The sequence below is a fragment of the Leopardus geoffroyi genome, chromosome C2 (genome assembly GCF_018350155.1).
Source record: "Leopardus geoffroyi isolate Oge1 chromosome C2, O.geoffroyi_Oge1_pat1.0, whole genome shotgun sequence".
Lineage (NCBI taxonomy): Eukaryota > Metazoa > Chordata > Mammalia > Carnivora > Felidae > Leopardus > Leopardus geoffroyi.
Window position 1 is genome coordinate 46,387,835 of NC_059333.1, and position 26,624 is coordinate 46,414,458.

At 38.5% G+C, this 26,624-nt stretch overlaps 1 non-coding gene and 1 pseudogene across 1 annotated transcript; one reads left to right on the plus strand and one right to left on the minus strand.

Moving 5' to 3' along the window:
* Positions 1–10,384: 10,384 nt before the first annotated feature.
* LOC123576091 lies at positions 10,385–11,330 on the plus strand (annotated as a pseudogene).
* Positions 11,331–22,022: 10,692 nt separating this feature from the next.
* LOC123576291 lies at positions 22,023–22,103 on the minus strand. The gene has a single exon (XR_006701299.1). It is a non-coding gene; the product is annotated as a small nucleolar RNA SNORD57 (small nucleolar RNA).
* Positions 22,104–26,624: the final 4,521 nt, after the last annotated feature.

Here is a 26,624-nt window from a genome sequence, read left to right on the forward strand (position 1 = left end):
ATTGATTTTCTTACTTTAAAATAATTCATAGTTCCTCCTTCAATGTACACGTATATACGTTTTTTCGTCATCACTTTGTAATACCTATTGAGAAGTTGCTGACATTATCCTAGACTGTATTCAAGGAATCAACACACTTAGGAGTTAGTTAAAAACAAACACCAACTGTGGGGGCTAAGATAGTGGAGTAGTAGGAGAACCCTAAAATTGCCTTGACCCTCAAACACAGCTAGATAAAAATCAAATCACTCTGACTACACAAGAAATTGATCTGAGGACTGACAGAACAAACTGCACAACTAGAGGGAGAGAAGAGGCCATATCATCAAAGGTAGGAAGTGCAGAGACATGGGTTAGGGGAGAGACAGATCATGAGTGCTGCAGAGGAGAGGGAAGCCTGGTCATGGACAGAGAGGAGAGAGGGAAAGAGAGAGAGGGAGAGAGATTGAGGAGTTCACAGGGAAACACAAGGAAAATACTTCCCCAAAGCCAATCACTGGGAAAATGAGAGGAGATGATTTGCATGGGTTTTATAACCAGCAGGGCTCAAAGACTGAAGTTTTAGACGTCCTCAGTGTGGCTAGTGTGGAGCCCTGAGGGCTCCACAGCAGTCCTATGGAGAAGGTGGGCATATAGTTTGAGGGTGGGTGGTGCAATCTGAGGATCCCCTAGGATAAGCTGGGAGAGGTATTCCCCCTTGTTATAGTGCATCTGGGATAGGTGGCATTGTCTCTCCAGAGACAAAAGACCTGGCGGGGGTGCTGTTTCCCTCTCCCACCTCTCTGCACAGAGACACTTACTGAGGGTGGTTAACCTGGACACAGACTATTTGCTGTGCTTTCCCCCAAAACCTAGACTCCTGTGCTTTGGTGTGACTTCCCTCCTAGGTAAAACCTGCATCAGTCCCAGCATGGCAAGACCCTCCCCCAGAGAACCAGAGTGGGTCTACACCATGCCAGGCATATAAAGTTTGGGGGTTTAATACAGTGAGCCTGCCTACGATAGAGCCCAGGGTACACTGTGCTGTTAGGCGGGCAGAAGACCCTAACACAGTGTGAAAGCAGTGATCTGGAACACAGGAGGGGAGATTGTTTGCTCTTCTGGGAGGGCTCACTGGACAGCAGCAAGCATGAACTTCCCTCTCTGGGGACGAGGGAGTTGGCTGACACCATTTCTCTTCCCCACCCCTCAGTATAAACTAATTCAGTAAACAGCACAGTGCTAACATTGGTAGCCTAAACCACTTACACAAAGGCTCAACCCCTGTGCTCTGCCAGTATTGCTTTTCTCAGGCAAGTGTCCCTGGCACACAGAGCAGTGGTGCCCTCCCCCAGAGGACCAGCACAAATGCCCAAACACACCATGTCTACTGACCATAGAGTTCTGCAAAACTTCAGCTCCAGTAGAAATAGAATCAGGTCTATTTTAAAGAGGAAACCAGAGCACACCTAGCTAAAACTCACCACACTCTGGCCAAAATCTGGACACTCCCCACTATAGGCAAGGAAAAATTCTGCATAAGAGTGACCTGAGGGAAAGAGCAGCCAAAACACAGCCGCAGAATACACAAAGCATACACCAGAAACACTATAGTATATGACTTCTTCTTCATAAAGCCATTACTCTCAGGAGCAGGAAATATATAACAGTCTTTCCTAACACACAGACAAAGACCTAGACAAAATGCCAAGATAGAATTCATCCCAAAAGAAAAAACAAGAAAAGGTCATGGCCAGGGATCTAATGGAAAAAGATATAAGTAATATGCCTGATCCAGAATTTAAAGCCACAATCATAAGGATACTAACTGTACTTGAGAAAAGCATAGAAGACAGCAGGGAGTCTCTTACCACAAAGACAGAAGAGCTAAAAACTAACCAGGCCAAAGTGAAAAATGGAATAATGAAATCTTGAAACCTACTGGAAGTTATGGCCACAGCATGGAAGAAGCAGAAGAATAAATAAGTGATATAGAAGATAAAATCATGGAAAATAATGAAACTGCACAAAATAGGGAAAGGAAAATCCTGGGTCACAAAAATAGATTTAGGGAATTCAGTAATAACATTAATATCATAGGAATCCCAGAAAAAGAGGGAAAGGGGGCAGAAGGTTTATTTGAGCAAATTATACCAAAACAACCCTAATCTGGGGAGAAAGCAGATACCCAAACCCAGGAGGACAGAGAACTCCATTCAAAATCAGCTAAAGCAGGCCAACATCAAGAAATATCAAATTTGCAAATATTAAATTTGTAAAATAAAGAGATAAAGAAAAAATCCAAAAAGCAGCAAGACAAAAGAAGTCCCAAACTTATAAAGTAAGACAAATAAGGTTGGCAGCAGATCTCCACAGAAATTTGGCAGGCCAGAAGGGAGTGGTATAATATATTCAACATGTTGAATGGGAAAAATATGCAGCCAAGAATACTCTATCCAGCAAGGCTATCACTCAAAATAGAACCAGAGATAAAGAATTTCCCAAACAAAAACTAAAGGGTTTCATGACCACTAAACCAACCCTGCAATAAATATTAGATACTCTTTGAGTGGGACAGAAAGATCAAAAGTGACAAAGACTAGAGGGGTGCCTGGGTGGCTCAGTTGGTTAAGCAGCCAACTTCAGCTCAGATCATGATCTTGCTGTCTGTGAGTTCAAGCCCTGTGTCAGGCTCTGTGCTGACAGCTCAGAGCCTGGAGCCTGCTTCCAATTCTGTGTCTCCCTCTCTCTCTGCTCCTTCCCTGCTAGCTCTCTGGCTCTCTCTCTCTCTCTCTCAAAAATAATAAACATTAAGAAAAAAAATTTTTTTAAGTGATGAAGACTAGAAAAGAAATAAGAAAATCTTCCAAAACCATGACAAACAAGTAATAAAATGGCACTGAATTCATATCTATCAATAATCACTCTGAAAGTAAACAGACTAAATTCTCCAATCAAAAGACATAGAATGTAAGAATGAATAAAAAAACAAAACTTATGTATATGCTGCCTACAAGAGACTCATTTTAGACAAAAAAAAAAAAAGTGAGGGGATGGAGAAATATTTACCATACAAATACAAAAGAGAGCCAGAGTAACATACTTATATCAGACAAACTAGATTTTAAACCAAAAACTGTAACAAGAGATGAAGAAGGGCACTACATCATAATAAAAGGATCTATCCAACAAGAAAATCTAGCAATTGTAATTATTTATGTCCCCAACTTGAAAGCACCCAAATATATAAAACAATTAATAACAAACATAAAGGAGCTCATTGATAATAATACAATAATAGTAAAGGACTTTAATACCCCCACTTATAGCAATGGACAGATCATCTAGGCACAAATTCAACAAGGAAACAGTGGTTTTGAATGACACACTGGACCAGATGGACTTAACAGATATATTCAGAACATTTCATTCTAAAGCAGCAGAAAACACATTCTTTTCAAGTGTACATGGAACATACTCCAGAATAGATCACATACTGGGTTATAAATCAGGACTCAACAAGTACAAAAAAATTGAGATCCTACCATGTATCTTTTCAGACCACAAAACTATAAAACTTGAAGTCAATCAGAAGTGAAAATTTGGAAAGAACACAAATTCATGGAGGCTAAAGAACATCCCACTAAAAAGTGAATGGGTCAACAAGGAAATTAAATAATAAATTTAAAAAGTACATGGAAACAAATGAAAATGAAAAGACTATGGTCCAAAATCTTTGGGATGCAGCAAAAATGGCCCTAAGAGGGAAGTATATAGATATAACAATACAGGTCTACCTCAAAAAGCAAGAAAATCTCAAATAAACAACCTAACTTTACACCTAACAGAGCTAGAAAAAGAACAAATGGAAGCCTAAAGTCAGCCTTCTTACCAGAAGAAAGGAAGTAATAAAGATTAGAGCAGAAATAAATGATATAGAAACAACAAAAAACCTCAGTAGAACAGATCAATGAAACCAGGAGTCAATTCTCTGAAAGAACTAATAAAATTGATAACCTCCTAGCCAGATTTATCAAAAAGAGAAAGGACCCAAATAAGTAAAATCGCTAGTGAGAGAGGGGAAATTGCAACCAATACCACAGAAATACAAACAATTATAAGAGAATATCATGAAAAATTATATGCCAACAAATTGGGAAATCTGGAAGAAATGGATAAATTCTTGGAAACATATAAGCACCAAAACTAAAACAGGAAGAAATAGAAAACTTGAACAGACCAATAATCAGCAAAGGAACCAAATCAGTAATAAAAAATCTCCCAACAAACAAAAGTCCAGGGCCAGACAGCTTCATGGGGGCATTCTACCAAACATTTAAAGAAGAGTTAATACCTATTCTTATCAAACTATTCTAGAAAGTAGAAATGGAAGGAAAACTTCCAAACTCATTCTATGATGCCAGCATTATCCTGATTCTAAAATGAGACAAAGACTTCACTAAAAAAGAGAATTACAGGCCAATATCCCTGATGAACATAGATGCAAAAATTCTCAGCAAAAATACTAGCAAACTGAGTCCAACAGATCATTAGAAGAATCATTCCCTACCAAGTGGGATTTATTCCTGGGTTAAAGGGGTGGTTCATTATCATGATCAATCAATATGATATACTACATTAATAAAAGAAAGGATAAGAATCATATGATCCTTTCAATAGCTGCAGAAAAAGCATTTGGCAAAGTACAGCATACAATCTTGATTAAAAAAAAAAAAAAAAAAAAAAAAAAACCTCAACAAAGTAACAATAGAGGGAACACACATCAACATCACAAAGTCCATAAATGAAAAACCCAAGCTAATATCATCCTTAATGGGGAAAAAACAGAGAGCTTTTCTTCTAAGGTCAGGAACACCCACTGTCACCACTGTTATTTAACATAGAAGTCCTAGCCTCAGCAATCAAAAACAGAGAAAAAGACAATAAGAAAACAAAAGAAAAAGAAATAAAAGGCATCTAAATCAGCAAGGAATAAGTCAAACTTTCACTCTTTTCAGAAGATATGATCCTCTATGCAGAAAACCCAAAATATTCCACCAAAAATTGCTAGAACTGACACACAAATTCATTAAGGTCACAGGATACAAAATCAACATACAATAATACAAGATACAAAAATACAATAATACAAGAAATCAATAATCAAGGTCACAGGATACAAAATCAACATACAGAAATCTGTTGAATTTCTATGCACCAATAATGAAGGAGCAGAAAGAGAAATTAAGGAATCAATACCATTTACAATTGCACCAAAAACCGTACGATACCTAGGAATAAGCCTAACTAAAGAGGTAAAAGAGGGGCGCCTGGGTGGCGCAGTCGGTTAAGCACCCGACTTCAGCCAGGTCACGATCTCGCGGTCCGCGAGTTCGAGCCCCGCGTCGGGCTCTGGGCTGATGGCTCAGAGCCTGGAGCCTGTTTCCGATTCTGTGTCTCCCTCTCTCTCTGCCCCTCCCCCATTCATGCTCTGTCTCTCTCTGTCCCAAAAATAAATAAACGTTGAAAAAAAAAAAAAAAAAAAAAAGAGGTAAAAGATCTGTACTTTGGTAAACTATGGAACACTTATGAAAGAAACTGAAGAAGACACAAAGAAATGGAAAAACATTCCATCCTCCTGGATAGGAAGAACAAATATTGTTAAAATGTTTATGGCACCCAAAGTAATATACATATTTAATGCACTCCCTATCAAAATACCACTAGCACTTTTCACAGAGGTAGAACAAACAATCCTAAAATTTGTATGGAACCACAAACAACCCTGAATAGCCAAGGCAATCTTGAAAAAGAAAAGCAAAGCTGGAGACATCACAATTCCAGACTTCAAATTTAATGTCATGCTGGCTCGCCTTTGAACCATCTTTCTCAAATTAATTGTATATACAAGATAATACTCATGATATAATATGTAAATAAACCTCTTCTTACTAGTTACCTCTTAAAATAGAGTTATTTGAGGTCCATAGCTGACAATTGAGTTATATTTCCCTCTTTCTCATATGAAGAAGTCACTAAATGTACATCTAGTGGTTCTAACAGCCATAGTTTTTCAGAGTACAGAGCCAATAAGATATATAAATCTATAAGTGAAATATGTATAGGTGAAGACATTTCTTATAAAATGTTGGCTCGTGTGAATATGAAGGCTGAGAAGTCCCATGATCTGCTATCTATAAGGTTTGAGACCCAGGAAAGATGATGCTCTAGTTCTAAAGCATGAGAATAGAAGAGTTGATGAAAGGTATAAATTCCATCAACTGTAGTTTGCATGAAGGTTGACAACTGTATTTGAGATTGGCTCCCAAAAGGAATCCAAAACTTTGGCCTCAATAAAATCATATATGGTTGATTAGCTCAGAGAAGATCACACTAAAGCAGTCAGCACATCAAAATTTATAGAGAAACTGAAGTTTGCATAAACCTGTTAGAAGTGTCACCTGTGGTAGAAACCTGTGGGTTTACAAGATGCCAAAAAATCCAGGTGAGTAATAGAAAACTGCTAGTGAATAATTTATATATTTAATTTTAATGATTATAATCTAGATAAGCAAAATAGCTGTGAGACTTAATATTCACTTTAACAATGTTTTATTTCTCTCAACATATCTATAATAACTTATAGGTATTGGTGAACTAAAATGTTAAATAGTTTAAACTGCACTTAAAAATCACTTCATAACAGGGGCACCTGGATGGCTCAGCAGGTTGAGTGTCTGACTCTTGATTTTGGCTCAGGTCATGATTCCAGGGCTGTGTGATCAAGTCCCACATTGGGCTCCATGCTGAGCATGGAGCCTACCTAGGATTCTCTCTTTCTCCCCCTGCCCCTCACCTCTGCTCACGCACTCTCCCTTAAAAAATATCATTTCAGGGACACCTGGGTGGCTCAATCAGTTAAGTGTCTGACTCTTGGTTTCGGCTCAGGTCATGATCTCACCATTCGTGTGTTTCAGCCAGACATCAGGCGCCTTACTGACAGTGCAGAGCCCACTTGAGATTCTCTCCTTCCTTCTCTGTATGTCCCTCCCTCAGTCTCTCTCTCTTTCTCAAATAAATAAATAATCTTAAAAAAATAATTTCATAACAATTCCTACGTAAGAAATCTTCTGGTTACTCTGATTAAAACCTCCCTTATGTTTAATTGATCACACTTTCTGATAAAACTTTTAAAGTAAGTCACTTGCATATTACCTCTATCCTTTATCCAACTTCTGACAAGAATTTCATTGACTATTTATATACATGTAGGAGGAAATAGGCAGTAAGTGCTCCTTCATGCTCTTTCTAGTATTTATAGCTTAAGAAGTACCCACACATAAACTGAATTTGAGTATCTTCAGTTCGTCAGTGATTTGGGATTGCATGGAAGAAGTTCTTTCAAATAAATGTACATTTAAAAACTGCAATTATTGGCTTTGGTTACTTACATCACTTGTATTCCACTCCACTCTTTGGCTCAGTTTTATTCTGCTAAACTAACTGGTGGCAAAAAAAAATACTCTCAAGTAAAACCAAAAGGATTTCTAGAAAAAGTCAGTTCTAATCACTGTAATAACAAATGTAAAGCCACTTTTAAACATGAAAAGAACTTTCAGGCAGTGCTAGTGTATTTATGAACAGCACAAAATTTGTGAAGTAAAATTTAAAATGAAAATCTCTTGCATACACATATTTCATAGAAAATTAAACAAGGAAATTTGAATAAAACAAGTTTCCCCAAATTGACTTTATTATTATTTTTTAAGTTTATTTATTTATTTTGAGAGAGTGAGGTAGAGAGAGAATCTCAAGCAGGCTCTGCACTGTCAGCATAGAGTCCAATGTTGGGCTTGATCTCACGAACCATGAGATCATGACCTGAGCTGAAATCAAGAGTTAGACGTTTAACTGACAGCCACGCAGGAGCCTGAAAGTTGACAACTTTAAGTAAAACAAAGGTTAAGATAAATATGTATTCCCTAATTCTGAGCTTTTCCCTTTTGTTGTCCACAAACTTTCTCTGATATATTCTGAATCCTTCTTTGTCTTTCCCACACCTATTCATCAACATGTCTATTATTCTCTGTGTATTACTCTTTGTGCATCTTGTGATCTCCACCCACGCAAATTTCTCCTTCTACTGTCTTCTTCCTCTTTGTGATGACATCCTCTCTGCTTCTCTCTTCTGAACACTTTTATTAAGTGATATATAGGAAAAATATTTTGTATTTGTCTACCACAGCAGACAAACAATAACTGTCCTCCACATTCCTGGAGGGCTCAACTTTGTTTCCCGGTTCACTGTTGTGTAACTTGTTTCCCATTCACTTCTCATTATTCTCTGGCCTCCACTGCATCACATAACAGAAATGGCTCTCACTAAAGCCACTGAAATCGCTTAGCTTCCATGCTCCATCACATCTGTTCACTCCTTGTCCTACTAGAGCATTTATGTTAGTGACTGGCACCATAACTTTCTTTGTCCTTCTTGAATAGCTTCCTTTCCTTATGCTCATGACACTCATCTGCCCTGTTTCCCTTCTCTTCTTGATCATTCTGCTCAGTATCGTTTCCCAGTCTCTGCCCATCTTTCATTGCTGTCAGTCAGAACTATTAGCTTCAACAAGAAATGGTGTTTTTGAATGGATTTTCTCTAACATAGAAATGTGAGGGAGATTGAAGGAACCAGCTTGAAAAAAATAGATAGCAAAGAAGGAAGGAAGGCAATCTGTGAACAGCCAAAATCATGTCCCAACACTGTTTCCACGAGGGTTGTTGTCACACCGGCTGTATGGGAATGCCACTGTTCACACTGACAGGGTGGGTCATTGGTGTGGGTGCAGGATGTATTTGCTGGAATCTTCGTTTTATTTTTTTTTGTTAAATTTTTTTAATGTTTATTTACTCTTGAGAGAGAGACAGAGCACGAGACGGGGAGGGGCAGAGAGAAAGGGAGACATAGAATCTGAAGCAGGCTGCAGGCTCTGAGCTGTCAGCACAGAGGTGGACACAGCGTTCGAAGTCACAAACCACGAGATCATGACCTGGGATGAAGTCAGATACTTAACCAACTGAGCCACACAGGCACCTCTGGAAACTTCATTTTATAATAAGCTTGGCTGCCTTAGCAACCCAAAATCTCTTTTGTCCTTGTCCCTTTTACCCCCGCACTCCAAATTCTAAACCAGTGTGGAGAAGTTAGATTTGCCAAACTTACATCAGGTGCCCTCACTCTAGTTGTTAGGGGCACAACTTTTGGCTCCTAGAGTGGGTGGTAGACTTTGCCTGTCACCAAGATTACGTGGGAGAAAAGAGGATTGGACTGGCTTCTGAAAATGGCATACATCTTCAGTGCCACTTTACTATACTTTTGTCAGATAAGTCCCTTGCCCTTCTCTTGGCATTTGGTGTATTCTCTAATGGATAGATCATATGTAAGTATGCCTCTACCTACTCCAATGATTTCCAAGTCATTATTTCCATTAAGCTCTTGTAACTCATACTACAAAGTATATATCACCTAGATGTCCACAAACTGGCCACTGCCTTCTAGTTCTTAATCAGTTTTGAGGAAAATCTACCCAGTTACCCAGGTATTTCTTTATTCCTCACTGAAGACCCCTTCAGCTCCAATATATCACAGAGGTAGTAAGTGCCTCTACATTCCGAATTCTTCGGCATCCATGTCTTAATCTTCTTGTTAATTTCAATGTCAATTTGCTAGTGGACTAGCCAAGTCACATGTATGTAGATCACCGTGGAGCAAGTTTAAAATACAGATTATTAGCTTTAGTTCTTGACACACTAAATTAATTTCTACAGTAAAGTTTCCAATCTATATTTTACACAAAAGTTTCCCCAGACAATTCTGATGTGTACTCTGATTTGAGAACAGCTAGACAGTAGTAACTTCTTCTTGGCTGGTATTCCTGAGCCCAGTTTCTCCTCCCTTCAGCCTATTTTTTATACTACCATATATTCACTTTAAAAGAGAGTCTTAGAGTGCTATTCCTTCCTCTTGTTTTCAGTGCATGTTTATCCCCTGATAAATAATATTCAAGATCTTTCATAAGCTATTTAATTAACTTTACTAACCTGGCCCTTCAAGCTTCTTTCCCTTTCAAGACATTCAAGACACAGAATTTCTGTTTCATACTGAATCCTGTACCATAAATTTAGCACATATGTATAATGTCTTCCATTTTCCAAAATCTGTTTATTGCTGCATTTTAATATTTAAATAATTGTACTATTTTCCTTAGCTCCAAAATAGATTCCACTAAATATGTAATAAAATTAAGAGGTGATTCTGATGTGCACAACTGTATCTCAAATCTCCTCCCCATATTTTCACATATAAATTCTTATTGACATTCAAAAAACTTACTCCATTTCATTTCAGGCAACACCCAGTGAGGACATGGGAAAGGAAAATGCAACATTGCTGACAGAGTTAATTCTCAGGACTCACATATGAACCACAATGGCAAATCCCCCTATTCCTGGTGTTCTTGGTTATCTATCTTCTCACCATTATGGGGAACCTTGGTCTGATTGCTCTCATATGGAATGACCCTCAGCTTCACATCCCCATGTACTTTTTCCTTGGAAGTTTGGCATTTGTGGATGCTTAGATATTATCCACAGTGACCCCCAAGATGCTGGTCAACTTCTTTGCCAAGAGAAAAATGATATCTCTTCCTAAATGCATGATACAGTTTTTTTCCTTGGCAATCAGTATAACCACAGAATGTTTTCTGCTGGCAACAATGGCTTATGATTGATATGTGGCCATATGCAAACCATTACTTTATCCAGTGATTATGTCCAATACACTATGCATCCGGCTGTTAGTTTTGTCATTTTCAGGTGGCCTTCTTCATGCCATAATTCACAATGCTTTGTTATTCAGATTAACCTTCTGTGATTCCATCATAGTACATCACTTTTACTGTGACATTATACCATTGTTTAAGATTTCTTGTACTGACCTTTCTATTAATTTTCTGATGGTATTCATTTTTGCTGGGTCAATACAGATGCTCACCATTCTGATAGTTCTTGTCTCCTATACACTAGTACTCTTTACAATCTTAAAAAATAAGTCACTACAAGGCATAAGAAAAGCCTTCTCCACCTGTGGAGCCCATCTCTTATCTGTCTCTTTGTACCATAGCTCTCTTATCTTAATGTATGTGCACCCTGTATCTGCACAATCAGATGATCAGGGTATGATGGACTCTGTATTTTATACTATCATAATTCCTTTCTTAAATCCAATTATCTATAGCTTGAGAAATAAGAAAGTCATAGATTCACTGAGAAAAATGTTAAAGAGAAATACTTAGAAGTCATAATAATATCTACTCTCCTTTCATTAAAATGACACAAAATTACAGATTAGATGTTATTAAGTGTTGATTAGCTATCAAAGTCTTTTGTAGGTATAATTGCATTAGCATTTTAATGACTAAGGTAGGCATACAATTTGCTTTCTTAAATATGTATGTCTATTATTCAAAAATAGAATTCTAACCAAGTGTTCATGTCATACTAAACTAAAGAGGAAAACAAATTATTTTACACGTTTTTATATTTTCAATGTGGCTTCATAAATTCATTAAGCCCTGTAACAGTTTAACACCTCTGAAAGGAATTTGAATATCATGTCGTTGACAGCCATTACAGTCATGCAGCCTGAAGACTCACATCACATTTACTCCACAGTAGAGTCACAGTTGCGTTTGAGTGAACAAACCCCAAAACGTATGAGTCATCCAATTTCAGGACACCCATGCCCTTCCTCCCTCACCAGTGATTCTGTACACAGTCTACTGATACCACTGAGGTTCTCACACTAAAACTACTCATATCTGTCATTTGTTACAGTCTTGTTTCTTTTCTTACATCCTGTTGATATTCTCTTACTTCCAAAACATTGCTATCAGAGTATTCTTTATACACAGAAGTCTGATTAAATAATATCCTTCTTCAATAACTTCTAATGGATTGCCATTGCTACCAGATTATGTGTATATATGGCGGGCATGACTAGAACTTTCTATACACAGATGGACAAAGGGGAAGATGGCAGTGTAAGAGGATGCTGGGCTACCTTGTTCTGCTGATCACTTAGATTCCACCCACGTCTGCCTAAATAACTCAGAAAACTGCCAGAAGACTAGCAGAACGGACTCTCCAGAGCCAAGCGTAGACAAGAGGCCCACGGAAGAGGGTAGGAAGGGTGGAGAGGAGGTGTACACTACACGGACTGGTGGGAGGGAACCAGGGTGGTGGAAGGGCAGCCCGCTTGGCAAGGCAGAGCCCCCGAATCTGGCTTGCAAAAGCAGAGGGGCCAGACTGTGTGAGTTCTGACAGCCAGCAGGACTTAATATCTGGAATATTAAAAGTCAACAGCTCTGCTCTCAGAGAGAGGGGAGGGTGAGAGGACACTGGGAGGGAGAGTTGCTGAGCCCCAGAAGACAGAGCTCACCTCAGCAGGGAAACAAAGGCCCTGGAAAGTACTATTCTCCCCCAGCCAAAATTCTAAAGGGAACCAGTTCTCCATCACCAAACTTGCTTGCACTGCAAAAGGCCCAGTGTTGTGCTTCTGTGGATCCATCCCTCTGATGGGCCTGCCTCCCTCCTGGTGCTGCAGGGCCCCTCCCCCAGGGGACCACCAACTGCAAAGCGAGCTAAGCCTGCCCCTCCTGCCCCTGTGCAACTTGAGGATCCACCCTGGCTAATACACCCTTGGCAAGAGCCCATCGAAGCAGCACCACAAGCCTGGCAGTGTGCAAGTAGCCCAGACAGGGGCCACACCACTCCAGAGTCCTGCCCCTGGAAGAGGGGAAGATAAGGTACACACCAGTCTGACTGTGGCCCCAGCAGTGGGCTGGGGACAGACATTGGGTCTGACTGCAGCCCCACCCACCAACACAAGTTACTCCGGACAGCACAGGGGAAGTGCCCTGCAGTTTGGAGCCACTGAAGGGACTACCCAAAATGACGAAATGGAAGAACTCTCCTCAAAAAAAAACTCCAGGAAGTAGCAACACCAATGAATTGATCAAAAACGATTTAAGCAATATAATGGAACAAGAATTTAGAATAATAGTCATAAAATTAATCCATGGGCTTGAAAAAAGCATAGAGGACAGCAGAGAATCTATTCCTACAGAGATCAAGAGACTAAGAAATAGTCATGAGGAGCTAAAAAATGCTATAAATGAGGTGCAAAATAAAATGGAGGTGGCCATAGCACAGATTGAAGAGGCAGAAGAGAGAAGAGGTGAAGTAGAAGATAAAGTTATGGAAAAAGAGGAAGCTGAGAAAAAGAGAGATAAAAAAATCCAGGGGTATGAGGGGAAAATTAGACAACTAAGTGATGCAATCAAACAGAACAATATCCGTATGATAGGAATTCCAGAAGAGGAAGAGAGAGAGAAAGTGGCTGAAGGTGTCCTTGAACAAATCATAGCTGAGAACTTCCCTGATCTGGGGAAGGAAAAAGGCATTGAAGTCCAAGAGGCACAGAGAACTCCCTTCAGACATTACTTGAATCGATCTTCTGCATGACATATCATAGTGAAATGAGCAAAATACAAGGATGAAGAGAAAATTCTGAAATCAGCTAGGGATAAACAGGCTCTAACTTACAAAGGGAGACCCATAAGACTAGTGGCAGACCTATCTACTGAAACTTGGCAGGCCAGAAATGAATGGCAGGAAATCTTCAACGTGATGAACAGAAAAAATATGCAGCCAAGAATCCTTTATCCAGAAAGTCTGTTATTCAGAACAGGAGAGATAAAGGTTTTCCCAAACAAACAAAAACTGAAGGAATTCATCACCACTAAACCAGCCCTACAAGAGATCCTAAGGGGGATTCTGTGAGTGAAATGTTGCAAGAACCACAGTATCAGAGACATCACTATAAGCATGAAACCTACAGACATCACAATGAATCTAAACTCATATCTTTCAATAATAACACTGAATATAAATGGACTAAATGCTCCAACCAAAAGACATAGGGTATCAGAATGATAAAAAAAAAAAAAACAGGACCCATCTATTTGCTGTCTAAACCCATATCTTTCAATAATAACACTGAATATAAATGGACTAAATGCTCCAACCAAAAGACATAGGGTATCAGAATGTTAAAAAAACAAGACCCATCTATTTGCTGTCTATAAGAGAATCATTTTAGACCTGATGACACATTCAGATTGAAAGTCAGGGGATGGAGAACTATCTATCATGCTACTGGAAGTCAAAAGAAAGTTGGAGTAGCCATACTTATATCAGACAAACTAGACTTTAAATCAAAGGCTGTAACAACAGATGAGGATGGGCATTATATAATAATTACAGGGTCAATCCATCAGGAAGACCTAACAATTATAAATGTCTATGCACTGAATACGGAAGCCCTCAAATACATAAAACAATTAATCACAAACATAAGCAACCTTATTGATAAGAATGTGGTCATTGCAGGGGACTTTAATACTCCACTTACAGAAATGCACAGATCATCTAGACACAGTATCAATAAAGAAACAAGGGCCCTGAATGATACATTGTGTCAGATGGACTTGACAGATATATTTAGAACTCCACATCCCAAAGCCACAGAATATACTTTCTTCTCGAGTGCACGTGGAACATTCTCCAAGATAGATCACATACTGGGTCACAAACAGCCCTTCATAAGTATACAAGAATTGAGATCATACCATGCACACTTTGAGACCACAATGCTAGGAAACTTGAAATCAACCACAGAGAAAAGTCTGGAAAACCTCCAAAAGCATGGAGGTTAAAGAACACACTACTAAAAATTAATGGGTCAACCAGGCAATTAGAGAAGAAATTAAAATATATATGGAAACAAATAAAAATGAAAATACAATCCAAATGCTTTGGGATGCAGCGAAGGCAGTCCTGAGAGGAAAATTCATTGCAATCCAGGCTTATCTCAAGAAACAAGAAAAATCTCAAATACAAAATCTAACAGCACACCTACAGGAAATAGAAGCAGAACAGCAAAGACAGCCTAAATCCAGCAGAAGAAGAGAAATAACAAAGATCAGAGCATAAATAAACAATATAGAATCTAAAAAAACTGTAGAGCAGATCAACGAAAGCAAGAGTTGGTTTTTTGAAAAAATAAACAAAATTGATAAACCTCTAGCCAGGCTTCTCAAAAAGAAAAGGGAGATGACCCAAATAGATAAAATCATGAGTGAAAATGAAATTATTACAACCAATCCCTCAGAAATACAAACAATTATCAGGAAATAGTATAAAAAATTATATGCCAACAAATTGGACAACCTGAAGAAAGGGACAAATTCCTAAGCACCCACACACTTCCAAAACTGAAACAGAAAGAAATAGAAAACTTGAACAGACCCATAACCAGTGAAGAAATTGAATCAGTTATCAAAAATCTCCCAACAAGTAAGAGTCCAGAACCAGATGGCTTCCCTGGGGAATTCTACCAGACATTTACAGCAGAGATAATACCTAGCCTTCTCAAACTGTTCCAAAAAAATAGAAAGGGAAGGAAAACTTCCAGACTCATTTTATGAAGCCAGCATTACTTTGATTCCTAAACCAGACAGAGACCCAGCAAAAAAAAAGAAAAAGAGAGAGAGAGAGAGAGAGAGAGAGAGAGAGAGAGAGAACTACAGGCCAATATCCCTGATGAATATGGATGCAAAAATTCTCAATAAGAGACTAGCAAAGTGAATTCAACAGCATATAAAAAGAATTATTCACCATGATCAAGTGGGATTCATTCCTGGGATGCAGGGTTGGTTCTACATTCACAAATCAATGTGATACATCACATTAATAAAATAAAACAAAAGAACCATATGATCCTGTCAATTGATGAAGAAAAAGCATTTGACAAAATTCAACATCCTTCCTTAATAAAAACCCTCAAGGAAGTCGCGATAGAAGGAACATACTTAAACATCACAAAAGCCATTTATGAAAAACCCACAGCTAATATCATCCTCAATGGGGAAAAACAGAGCTTTCCCCCTGAGATCAGGAACATGACAGGGATGTCCACTCTCACCGCTGTTGTTTAACACAGTCTTCGAAGTTCTAGCATCAGCAATCAGACAACAAAAGGAAATCAAAGGCATCAAAATTGGCAAAGATGAAGTCAAGCTTTCGCTTTTTACAGATGACATGATATTATACAAGGAAAACCTGACAGACTCCACCAAAGAGTGTAGAACTGATACATGAATTCTACTAGAATTCTACTAGAACTGATACATGAATTTTGTGGGATACAAAATCAATGTACAGAAATCAGTTGCATTCTTGTACAGTAATAATGAAGCAACAAAAAGACAAGAAACTGATCACATTCACAATTGCACCAAGAAGCATAAAATACCTAGGAATAAATCTCATCAAAGATGTACAAGATCTGTATGCTGAAAACTATAGAAAGCTTATGAAGGAAAGTGAAGAAGATATAAAGAAATGGAAAAACATTCCATGTTCATTGATTGGAAGAATATTGTTAAAATGTTAATACTACCCAAAGCTATCTGCACATTCAATGCAATCCCAATCAAAATTGCACCAGCATTCTTCTTGAAGCTAGAATAAGCAATCCTAAAATTTGTATGGAACCACAAAAGATCCATAATAGCCAAAGTAATATTGAAGAAGAAGACCAAAGTGGGAGGAATCATAATCCCAGACTTTAGCCTCTACTACAAAGCTGTAACCAGTAAGACAGCATGGTATTGGCACAAAACAGATGCATAGACCAATGGAATAGAATTGAGACTCCAGAATTGGACCCACAAAAGTATGGCTAACTAATCTTTGACAAAGCAGGAAAGAGTATCCAATGGAAAAAAGACAGTCTCTTTAACAAATGGTGCTGGGAGAACTGGACAGTAACATGCAGAATGAAACTAGACCACTTTCTTACACCATTCACAAAAATAAACTCAAAATGGATAAAGGACCTGAATGTGAGACAGGAAACCATCAAAACCCTAGAGGAGAAAGCAGGAAAAGACCTCTCTGACCTCAGCCGTAGCAATCTCTTACTTGACACATCCCCAAAGGCAAGGGAATTAAAAGCAAAAATGAACTACTGGGACCTTATGAAGATAAAAAGCTTCTGCACAGCAAAGGAAACAAACAACAAAACTAAAAGGCAACCAATGGAATGGGAAAATATATTGGCAAATGACATATCGGACAAAGGGCTAGTATTCAAAATCTATAAAGAATTCACCAAACTCCACAACTGAAAAACAAATAATCCAGCGAAGAAATGGACAGAAAACATGAATAGACACTTCTCTAAAGAAGACATCCAGATGGCCAACAGGCACATGAAAAGATGCTCAATGTCACTCCTCATCAGGGAAATACACATCAAAACCACACTCAGATATCACCTCACGCCAGTCAGAGTAGCTAAAATGAACAAATCAGGAGACTATAGATGCTGGAGAGGATGTGGAGAAACGGGAACCCTCTTGCACTGTTGGTGGGAATGCAAATTGGTGCAGCCACTCTGGAAAACAGTGTGGAGGTTCCTCAAAAAATTAAAAATAGACCTACCCTATGACCCAGCAATAGCACTGCTAGGAATTTACCCAAGGGATACAGGAATGCTGATGCATAAGGGCACTTTTACCCCAATGTTTATAGCAGCACTTTCAACAATAGCCAAATTATGGAAAGAGCCTGAATGTCCATCAACTGATGAATGAATAAAGAAATTGTGGCTTATATACACAATGGAGTACTACGTGGCAATGAGAAAGAATGAAATACGGCCTTTTGTAGTAACGTGGATGGAACTGGAGAGTGTTATGCTGAGTGAAATAAGTCATACAGAGAAAGACAGATACCATATGGTTTCACTCTTATGTGGATCCTGAGAAACTTAACAGAAGACCAAGGGGGAGGGGAAGGAAAAAAAAACAAGGTTAGAGAGGGAGGGAGCCAAAACATAAGAACTTAAAAACTGAGAACAAACTGAGGGTTGATGGGGGGTGGTAGGGAGGGGAGGGTGGGTGATGGGTATTGAGGAGGGCACTTGTTGGGATAAGCATTGGGTGTTGTATGGAAACCAATTTGATAATAAATTTCATATTAAAAAATAAATAAACATTAAATAAATACAGAATATGAATTTCAAAAGAAGCGAACTCTCTATACACATATCCATGTTTATTTCTTCTTTACATGTATATATTACATGATATGTAAACACATGTAAATCTATTTATCTTTATTGTTCAGATTACATATTTGCTATGTGATCAGCATTCAAAAATTTTAGCAGTTATATATGACCTAACATTAATGACCTCAGGTGGGAATAAAAATAAACATCTTAAATGTGTGTGTATGTGTTTGTGTGTGTGTGTGTGTGTGTGTGTGTGTGTGTGTGTGTGTGTGTATCCCTGCAGTATCTCACCATGGCATTATTTAAGATCCATCCCAAGAAAATCTTGATTTATCTCTGCATTCTCTTCCTCCACAATTCTTATAGACTCAGTGTTACCACCAAAATGAGTTACTGAAAGCCTGTGAACACCTTCTCAGGTACACAGTTTTGTTTATATGGTCTCTCCACAAAGTTGCTTCCCCAAGTGCACCCATCTTCATTACAATTAAAATGGTGCCCTTTCTTCAAAGATTTTTATGATGCATTTCCTAATTACCTTGAAAAGGGTAGAAATGCGCTCTCGTTTGAAACACTGTATTTTATTTATTTTGGGGGTCACAAATGGCCTTTATTAGTACTTATTTTTGACCCATAATTTTTTTTAGATCATAATTCAATAGTCCTAGTACTCTTCCAATCTTTTGCAGTGTTAGCACAGTGGCTTACACACATGAAGTCCTAAATAAGTACTTAGGAAATATATATACATTTGAAATGAATCTGTCAGCACAAACACTTCAAATGAAGTGAGAGTGCATCACTCATTTTCAATCCTGTAATGAGCCCCAAGAGATTACTGGGTCTGGGGTGTCTGCTGCAGGCCAGCTCACCTTCCTGTTTCTTTCAAGACAATCACAAGTATCATACACCTAAAGCAAATTATTCTTATATGGCACAATACCAGAAAAAAGCCCTTTAATTAGATGTTTGTTTAAAGATACAAAACACATAAATATTTAAAACAAATATTACTATGTATTTCTGGAGGTGCAGGTCACAAGATTAGACCAAGTTATCTGTCCTCTATTTTTTCCTCCCTTAGGGATACCCTCAAGGGCCAGGAAAGGGACTGAATACATTAGAGTCTAGACACTGATTTTCTCTGAAAATCCATGTTATTGCATAGGTCTGTAGTTTGTTAATTTTTTTTTTACTTTTTATTTAAATTTTAGTTAACATAGAGTGCAATATTGGTTTCAGGAGTAGAATTCAGTGATTCATCACTTACATGCAATGCCCACCGCTCATCACAAAAAGTGTCCTCTTTAATACCCATCACCCATCTAGCCCATTCACCCCCCCACAGTCCTCCATAAACCCTCAGTTTGTTCTCTATCATTAAGTCTCTTGTTGTTTACCTCTCTTCTCTTTTACACCCTTTCCATATGTTCATCTGCTCTGTTCATTAAAATCCACATATAAGTGAAGTCATATGGTATTTGTCTTTCTGTCATTGGCTTACTTCCTTTAGCATAATACATTCTAGCTCATACACATCATTGCAAATGGCAAGATTTCATTCTACTTGATGGCCAAGTAATATTCCATTGTGTGTGTAAGTGTGTGTGTGCGTGTGCGTGTGTGCGTGTGTGTGTGTGTATATATATATGTATATATACTTCTTTATCCATTCATCAGTTAATGGACATTTGGACTCTCCATAGTTTGGTTATTGTTGATAATGCTGCACATCATGGTGCATGTATCCTGTGAACCTGTATTTTTGTATCCTTTGGGTAAATACCTACTAGTACAATTCCTGAGTCATCGGATACTTCTATTTTTAACTTTTTGAGGAGTCTCCATACTGTTCTCCAGACTGGCTGTACCACTTTGCATTCCCATCAACAGTGCAAGAGAGTCCCCCTTTCTCTGCATCCTCACCAACACCTGTTGTTTTTTGCATTGTTAATTTTAACCATTCTGACAGATGTGAGGTGGTATCTCATTATGGTTTTGGTTTGTATTTTCCTAATGATAAGTGATGTTCAGCATCTTTTCATGTGTCTCTTAGCCATCTGGATGTCTTCAGGGAAAAAATGACTATTCATGTCTTCCACCCATTTTTTAATTTGGTCATTTGTTTTGGGGGTGTTGAGTTTGATAAGTTCTTTACAGATTTTGGATACTAACCCTTTATCAGATAAGTTATTTGGAAATATCTTTTCCCATTCCATACCCTGTCTTTTAGTTTTGTTAATTGTTTCTTTTGCTCTGCTAAAGGTTTTTATCTTAGTCCCAATAGTTCATTTATGCTTTTGTTTCCCTTGCCTTCAGCAACGAGTCTAGTAAGTTGCTATAGACAAAGTCAAAGGGGTTGCTGCCCATGTCCTCCTCTAGGATTTGGTGGTTTCCTGTTTCACAGTTAGGTCTTTCATCCATTTGGAATTTATTTTTGTGTATGGTGTAAGAAAATGGTCCAGTTTCATACTTCTGCATGTTGCTGTCCAGTTTTCCCAACAGCATTTGTTTAAGAGACTGTCTTTTGTCCATTGGCTATTCTTTCCTGTTTTGTCAAAGATTAGTTCACTATATAGTAGTGGGTCCATTTCTAGGTTTTGTTTTCTGTTCCATTGATCTATCTCTCTGTTTCTGTGTCAGTGCCATATTGTCATGATGATGATAGCTTTGTAATATAGCTTGAAATCTGGAATCATGATGTCTCCAATTCTGTTGTTCTTTTTCAGAATTGCTTTGGCTATGTGGGGTCTTTTGTGGTTTCATACAAATTTTTGGATTGTTTTTTCTAGTTCTGTGAAAAATGCTGGTGGTATTTTGATAAGGAATGCATTACATGTGTAGATGCTTTGGGTAGTATAGACATATTAACAATATTTGTTCTTCCAATCAATGAGTATGGAATGTTTTTCGACTTCTTTGTGTCCTCTTCAATTCCTTTCATAAGTTTTCTATAGTTTTCAGAGTATATATCTTTTATCGCTTTAGTTTTATTCCTAGGGGTTTTACTATTTTTGGTACAATCGCCAAATGGGACTGATTCTTTGATTCTTTTTCTGCCGCTTCATTACTGGTGTATAGAAATACAACAGATTTCTGCATGTTTATTTTACATTCTGCGACTTTGATGAATTCATGTAATAGTTCTAGAAATTGTTTGGTGGAGTTTTCTGGATTTTTTACATAGAATATCATGTCATTTGCAAACAGTGAAAGTCTGAATTCTTCCTTGCTAATTTGGATGTTTTTTCTTTCTTTTTGTTCTCTGATTGCTGAGGCTAGGACTTCCAATACTATGTTAAATAGTAATGGTGAGAGTGGACATCCTTGCCTTTTTCCTGACCGTATGGGAAAGGCTCTCAGTTTTTCCCCATTGAGGATGATATTAGCTGTGGATCTTTCTTAAATGACCTTTGTGATGCTGAGGTATGTTCCCTCTAAACCTACTTTGTAGAGGGCTTTTATTAAGGATTGATGCTGTATTTTGCCAAATGCTTTTTCAGCATCTATTGAGAGAATCGTCCATTGCTCCTTCCACCCTGACTCCCTTATGACACCGGTGTTCCTGGCTCCAGCATCTCTCCCTCCCTCCCTCCATCTCTCTCTCCCCCCATCCAGACCTTCACCCAGATCTGGTCCCTCCCATCTGGCCAGGGTACAGGGAAGGAGAGATAGTTGACTTGGGTGATCAGAACACCCACAGCGCTTCTTCCTTTGGCTGCAGTAAGGTTGTTTTTCAGATCCTTTTATTTTGTCCTCTAATTTGTGAACTCACCAGGTAAACAGCTCACGGTGAAACGGGATGTTCTAGTCGATGGCTGTTTGGCCCAGGTGTTGTATCACTGGATCAGGCTCATTAAATCAGTTTTTTTTTTTTTTTTGCCTCCACTCTACAAAGTCAGGCTAAGCCAGTTCATTACCTCCAACAGCCAGCTTTGGTCCTCCCCCGAATGGGCTGCATAGATTGCTCACCTGATGTTGCACGGAAGAAGCCGGACACACAGGATTATCTGCCATGTGATTCCACATGGGACATAGAGTCCCAAAGCAGGCAAAATGAACCTATGATGCCAGAAATCAGGAAAGGATTTTTCCTCTTAATTAATAAAGAATTAATAAATTGTTTTATTAACAAATCACATAAAACAATTTCTGAAACACCTGGTTTGTTTCTCTCTCTCGTGCTCTGGAAGTGGGTTTCCCAGGGCCAGCCCCAGGGAGAGAGTGTCCTGGCCCTAATATGCTGTCCTCCTATGAGCACCCTCCACTTTCCAGTCTTCATGCCTTCGCTCATGTCATGTTCTCTGTTTTCTCATGTGAACAAAGGAATTCTATCTTCCTGTTGATTTTTGTCTCCTAAAAGTCTTTAATTCAGACACAAAGCACAGGCCAGAGTACGGGGCTCAAAGACCGTCATGCACGTGCACTTCGTGCAGGGCACGGCGAGAAATCTGCAGAGACATCATCATTAAATTGCTCAAATCCACTAAAAAAGATTAAATCTCCAAAGCAGCCAGAGGAAAAAGACATGGTCCATACCCTCGTCTGCCGACTCAGCTTCAATCTCCTCTCTGCAGAATCCGTTCTCCATCTGGGAAACCTAGCACGGGTCCCAGAATTGTCCGAGGACTGAGCTGCGGTGTGATACCCCAACAATATTTACTTCACTGTACCAGTCAGGGTCCCAGCAGGAGACAGAAATGACACACCTTATCTGAACAGAAAGAATTAACACTTGCCACACATTATCTCATTTAATTGTCTTCCCCACAGCCCTGTGAGGAAGGAGTTATTTCCCCATTTCACAAGGCTCCGAGCACCTAGGGATAACATGTGAGGAAAGCCTGCCCCAGAGCAAAGCCAACAGAAAGAAAAGCAGTGTTAAGATGAAAAGAAAGCCCTTGAATTCCTTGTCCAGCTGACATGCCAGGTTGGTTCCTTTAATGTTTCTGAGAAATTGTAGTTTCCACACGATACAAACTACACCAGATCGCTGAAAAACTGGGGAAGACTTTATCTTTAGAGTTTTGGGAGCCTCCTTCTCTCATGAGATCATCAGAGATTGCAACCTCTAAGACTTTCAGAGCTTAAAGTGTACACGCCCCACTCTTCTAGGAACCTCAAAGAAGAGCAATCAATCATCCCTCTTGTGTCCTTGGTTTTCATCAGAACCCTGTGTTCACTCTGCCTGTGTCTGAGCTTTTTTTCTCATGCACTTGACTGAGCTTCAAAACTCCAAATTTAAGGGACTCCTGAAGGGCAGACCTGTGTTATTCCTCTTGAGTAGAGTCTCACCACACTTTTACCATTTTCCAGCCTGTGCAAAGTAATTGGTCACACAACCCCACAGCAGTTGGAAGTTTACAGTGCAACAGAGAAGAATGCCAGCACCCCAGCTTGCTTCCTCAGTAGAAGTCCCTGCTCCTGCTACAGTGTAGCATGTTGGCACCATCCATTCTTCTTGTGACCCAGGGGATCCTCAGACCATGCTGTCAGTCCTGGGACTCCACCCTACTTTGCCACCTAAGCATGTTTAAGCCAGGCACATCCCCCTTCTAAAAATTCAGATTTTGTACTCTGCTGTTTATAATACTTTGCTGTAGCCCTCAGTAAGCAGCCTCCCTCCCCGAGGCTGTATCCATAGTCCTATTTCCCTCAAGTCAACTCTCTGAACTTCCAAAAGTGGTCACTTTTCTAATTCTGGACTTACAATTTTTGTTCTCTCAGATCTACAATTGATTTCTTGGGTGTTCAGAATGATTTGATAACTATCTAGCTGTGTTCAAGGGAGGAGACAAGCTTAGGATCCACCTTATCCTCTCTCAAATAACTCCTTCTCTGTTATTTTTTGCTGCTTTATAATATTCTCATCATTCTGATATTTCTATAAATTATGTAAGTTTTTGCTCACTCATACAATGTTACAATTAAAAGACTGGTATATTGGTAATATCAACAACTGGTGTGTGTTTCTTCTGTAATCATAAGGATTTGTTTCCATTCCTGAGCTTTTCTTTGAATGAAAACGTTGGCATCAATCCGTGAGTATATGAGTGTGGAATATACACTGTCTGGTCCTACTTTAGGTTGGGTATGTGCAGACAAGCTTTGGGGGTCTCAGAAACTCAGACTTCCTGTGCAGCCTTCTCTCATACATGTTTCATCTACACAGTCCCCTGCTCTGATGTGTCTTTCATTAAACTTCCAACTACTTTATCCCCTCCAGAAATTCCCTAAAATCTCCTGTTCCCATTCTGAAACCATTATGTGTTCCCATTCTCATTTCTGTTACACATTTTTTTTTATTTTTGTACATCATTTTTCTCATTTCGGTGTCATGTTGGTAAAGACCTAAAATACACATCTCTGCAAAGCTCACATTTTATTTATTTTTTTTCTTTATTTTTTTATTTAAAAAAAAATTTTTTTTATGTTTATTTTTGAGACAGAGAGAGACAGAGCATTAATGGGGGAGGGGCAGAGAGAGAGGGGGACACAGAATCAGAAGCAGGCTCCAGGCTCTGAGCCATCAGCCCAGAGCCTGACGCGGGGCTTGAACTCACGAACCGTGAGATCGTGACCTGAGCCGAAGTCGGACGCTCAACCGACTGAGCCACCCAGGCGCCCCAAAGCTCACATTTTAGACAAGATGTTCTGCAAAGTTTTAAAAAGTAAACTATGAAGTTACATTATGTATTATTTAATGAATATTTATAGGTAAAAGATGATAGCACAATGCTAAGTTAATCCAGTTGTCTGGACCACTCCTGAATATGGATTAAACTACACTTTGAAAATAATAATAAAATAATAATATAATATAATAATTAATATAATATAATATAATATAATATAATATAATATTATAAATACCCTTTATTAGGAACATATTAATTTAAAGAATTCATAGATTCTCACTCTTGTACGTGTTTATAATTTTTTTCTCATCATTTTATAATACCTAGCTAATAAAGTCACTGACAATATTATCCTAGACTGTGCTCAAAGAATCAATGTTTACGTAGGTAAAAACAAACACCAATCAAATCTAGAACAGTATTTCTCAATCTGAGTTGTGGACTAGTTAGGGTAGAATCTTGGTAAGAAATATATTATGTATGTGTGAACAACTCTCTAGTCTAGACTTTCTTTTTATTGTTGTTTCTCTGTCAAAATAGTGTTTGCAGTCTTTAGTGGCTTCAGAATAAGTTTGATGGGTCCCATTAATAGAGTTTCTTCTTCAGGAAGTTTATGCTGTGAGTTGGACCACACTAGATAAGTATTCTTTCAAATAATTAAGTGAAGTTAATATTTAAAAATAAAGATGTTGGAGCCGGAAAATAGAGACACATCCTCTGTTCCTTACTTAAATGGCACTATGCAAACATGTACAGAATTCCATTCTCAGTTTTGTACCTTCCTCCCATATTTAGGCAGCTGGATACAGGTTTCAATGGGACATTTGTTCCAAAGGATGAAGTATTATGGATAACTTTATAACTTTTTCTTGAAAACATAATTGACAGTGATGACAGGCAATTAAAAGCCCATTGCCTCATGTCAATGAGGCTAATTCCAGGGATACCAGTTTAATAGAGAATGTAATTGTCAAGCTGGTTAAGTTTTGAACCATCCTTCTCAATGACATTTTATATACAAAATAATAGTCATGATGTAATAATGCAATATCTCTTCTGAGAAAGTACCTTCTAAGTCAGACTTATTTGAGGACAACGGTTAACAGTTGCATCATATTTACCTCTATTTTGCAAAATAAAGAAAAAAGTTCATGAAATGTATAGTTATTATTGGTATTACTCAGGGTTGTCCAGAGTACAGAACCAATAAGGTACGTATATCTTATCTATATCTGAAGACTTTATTATAAGATAGTGGATCACATGAATATGAAACCTGAGAAGTCCCATGATTTTCTGTCTGCAAGGCTGAGAGCCAGGAAAGACAATGCTCTAGTTCTAAAATGTGAGAATAGGAGAACCTATGGATAATATAGATTACATCAAGTCTGAAGTACTGAGAACGGAGGTAAATATCACAGATCACCCAGTTGGGCAGAGTGAATTCAACTTTCCTCTGCCTTTTTGTTCCATTCAGCCCCACAATGGATTACATGATGCCCACCAGCATCAGGGAGTGCCATCAACTTTACTCAGTCCACTGATGTGATACCAATCTCTTCTGGACACACCCTCATGCATACAACTAGAAATAATATTTAATCAGTTATCTAGACATCCTGTGGACTGGTCATGTTGGCACATACAACAAACTGTGTCACAAGTCCACCCACTGTCAACCTGGCACCCACACACAATTTCTTAAACCATACTTAAACTCCAAGTAAGGACAATAGCAAAGTCATAATTCCACCTAACATAATGTAACTATGCTGCGTAAAACTGAAAATGCACTAACCCCTTCTCTA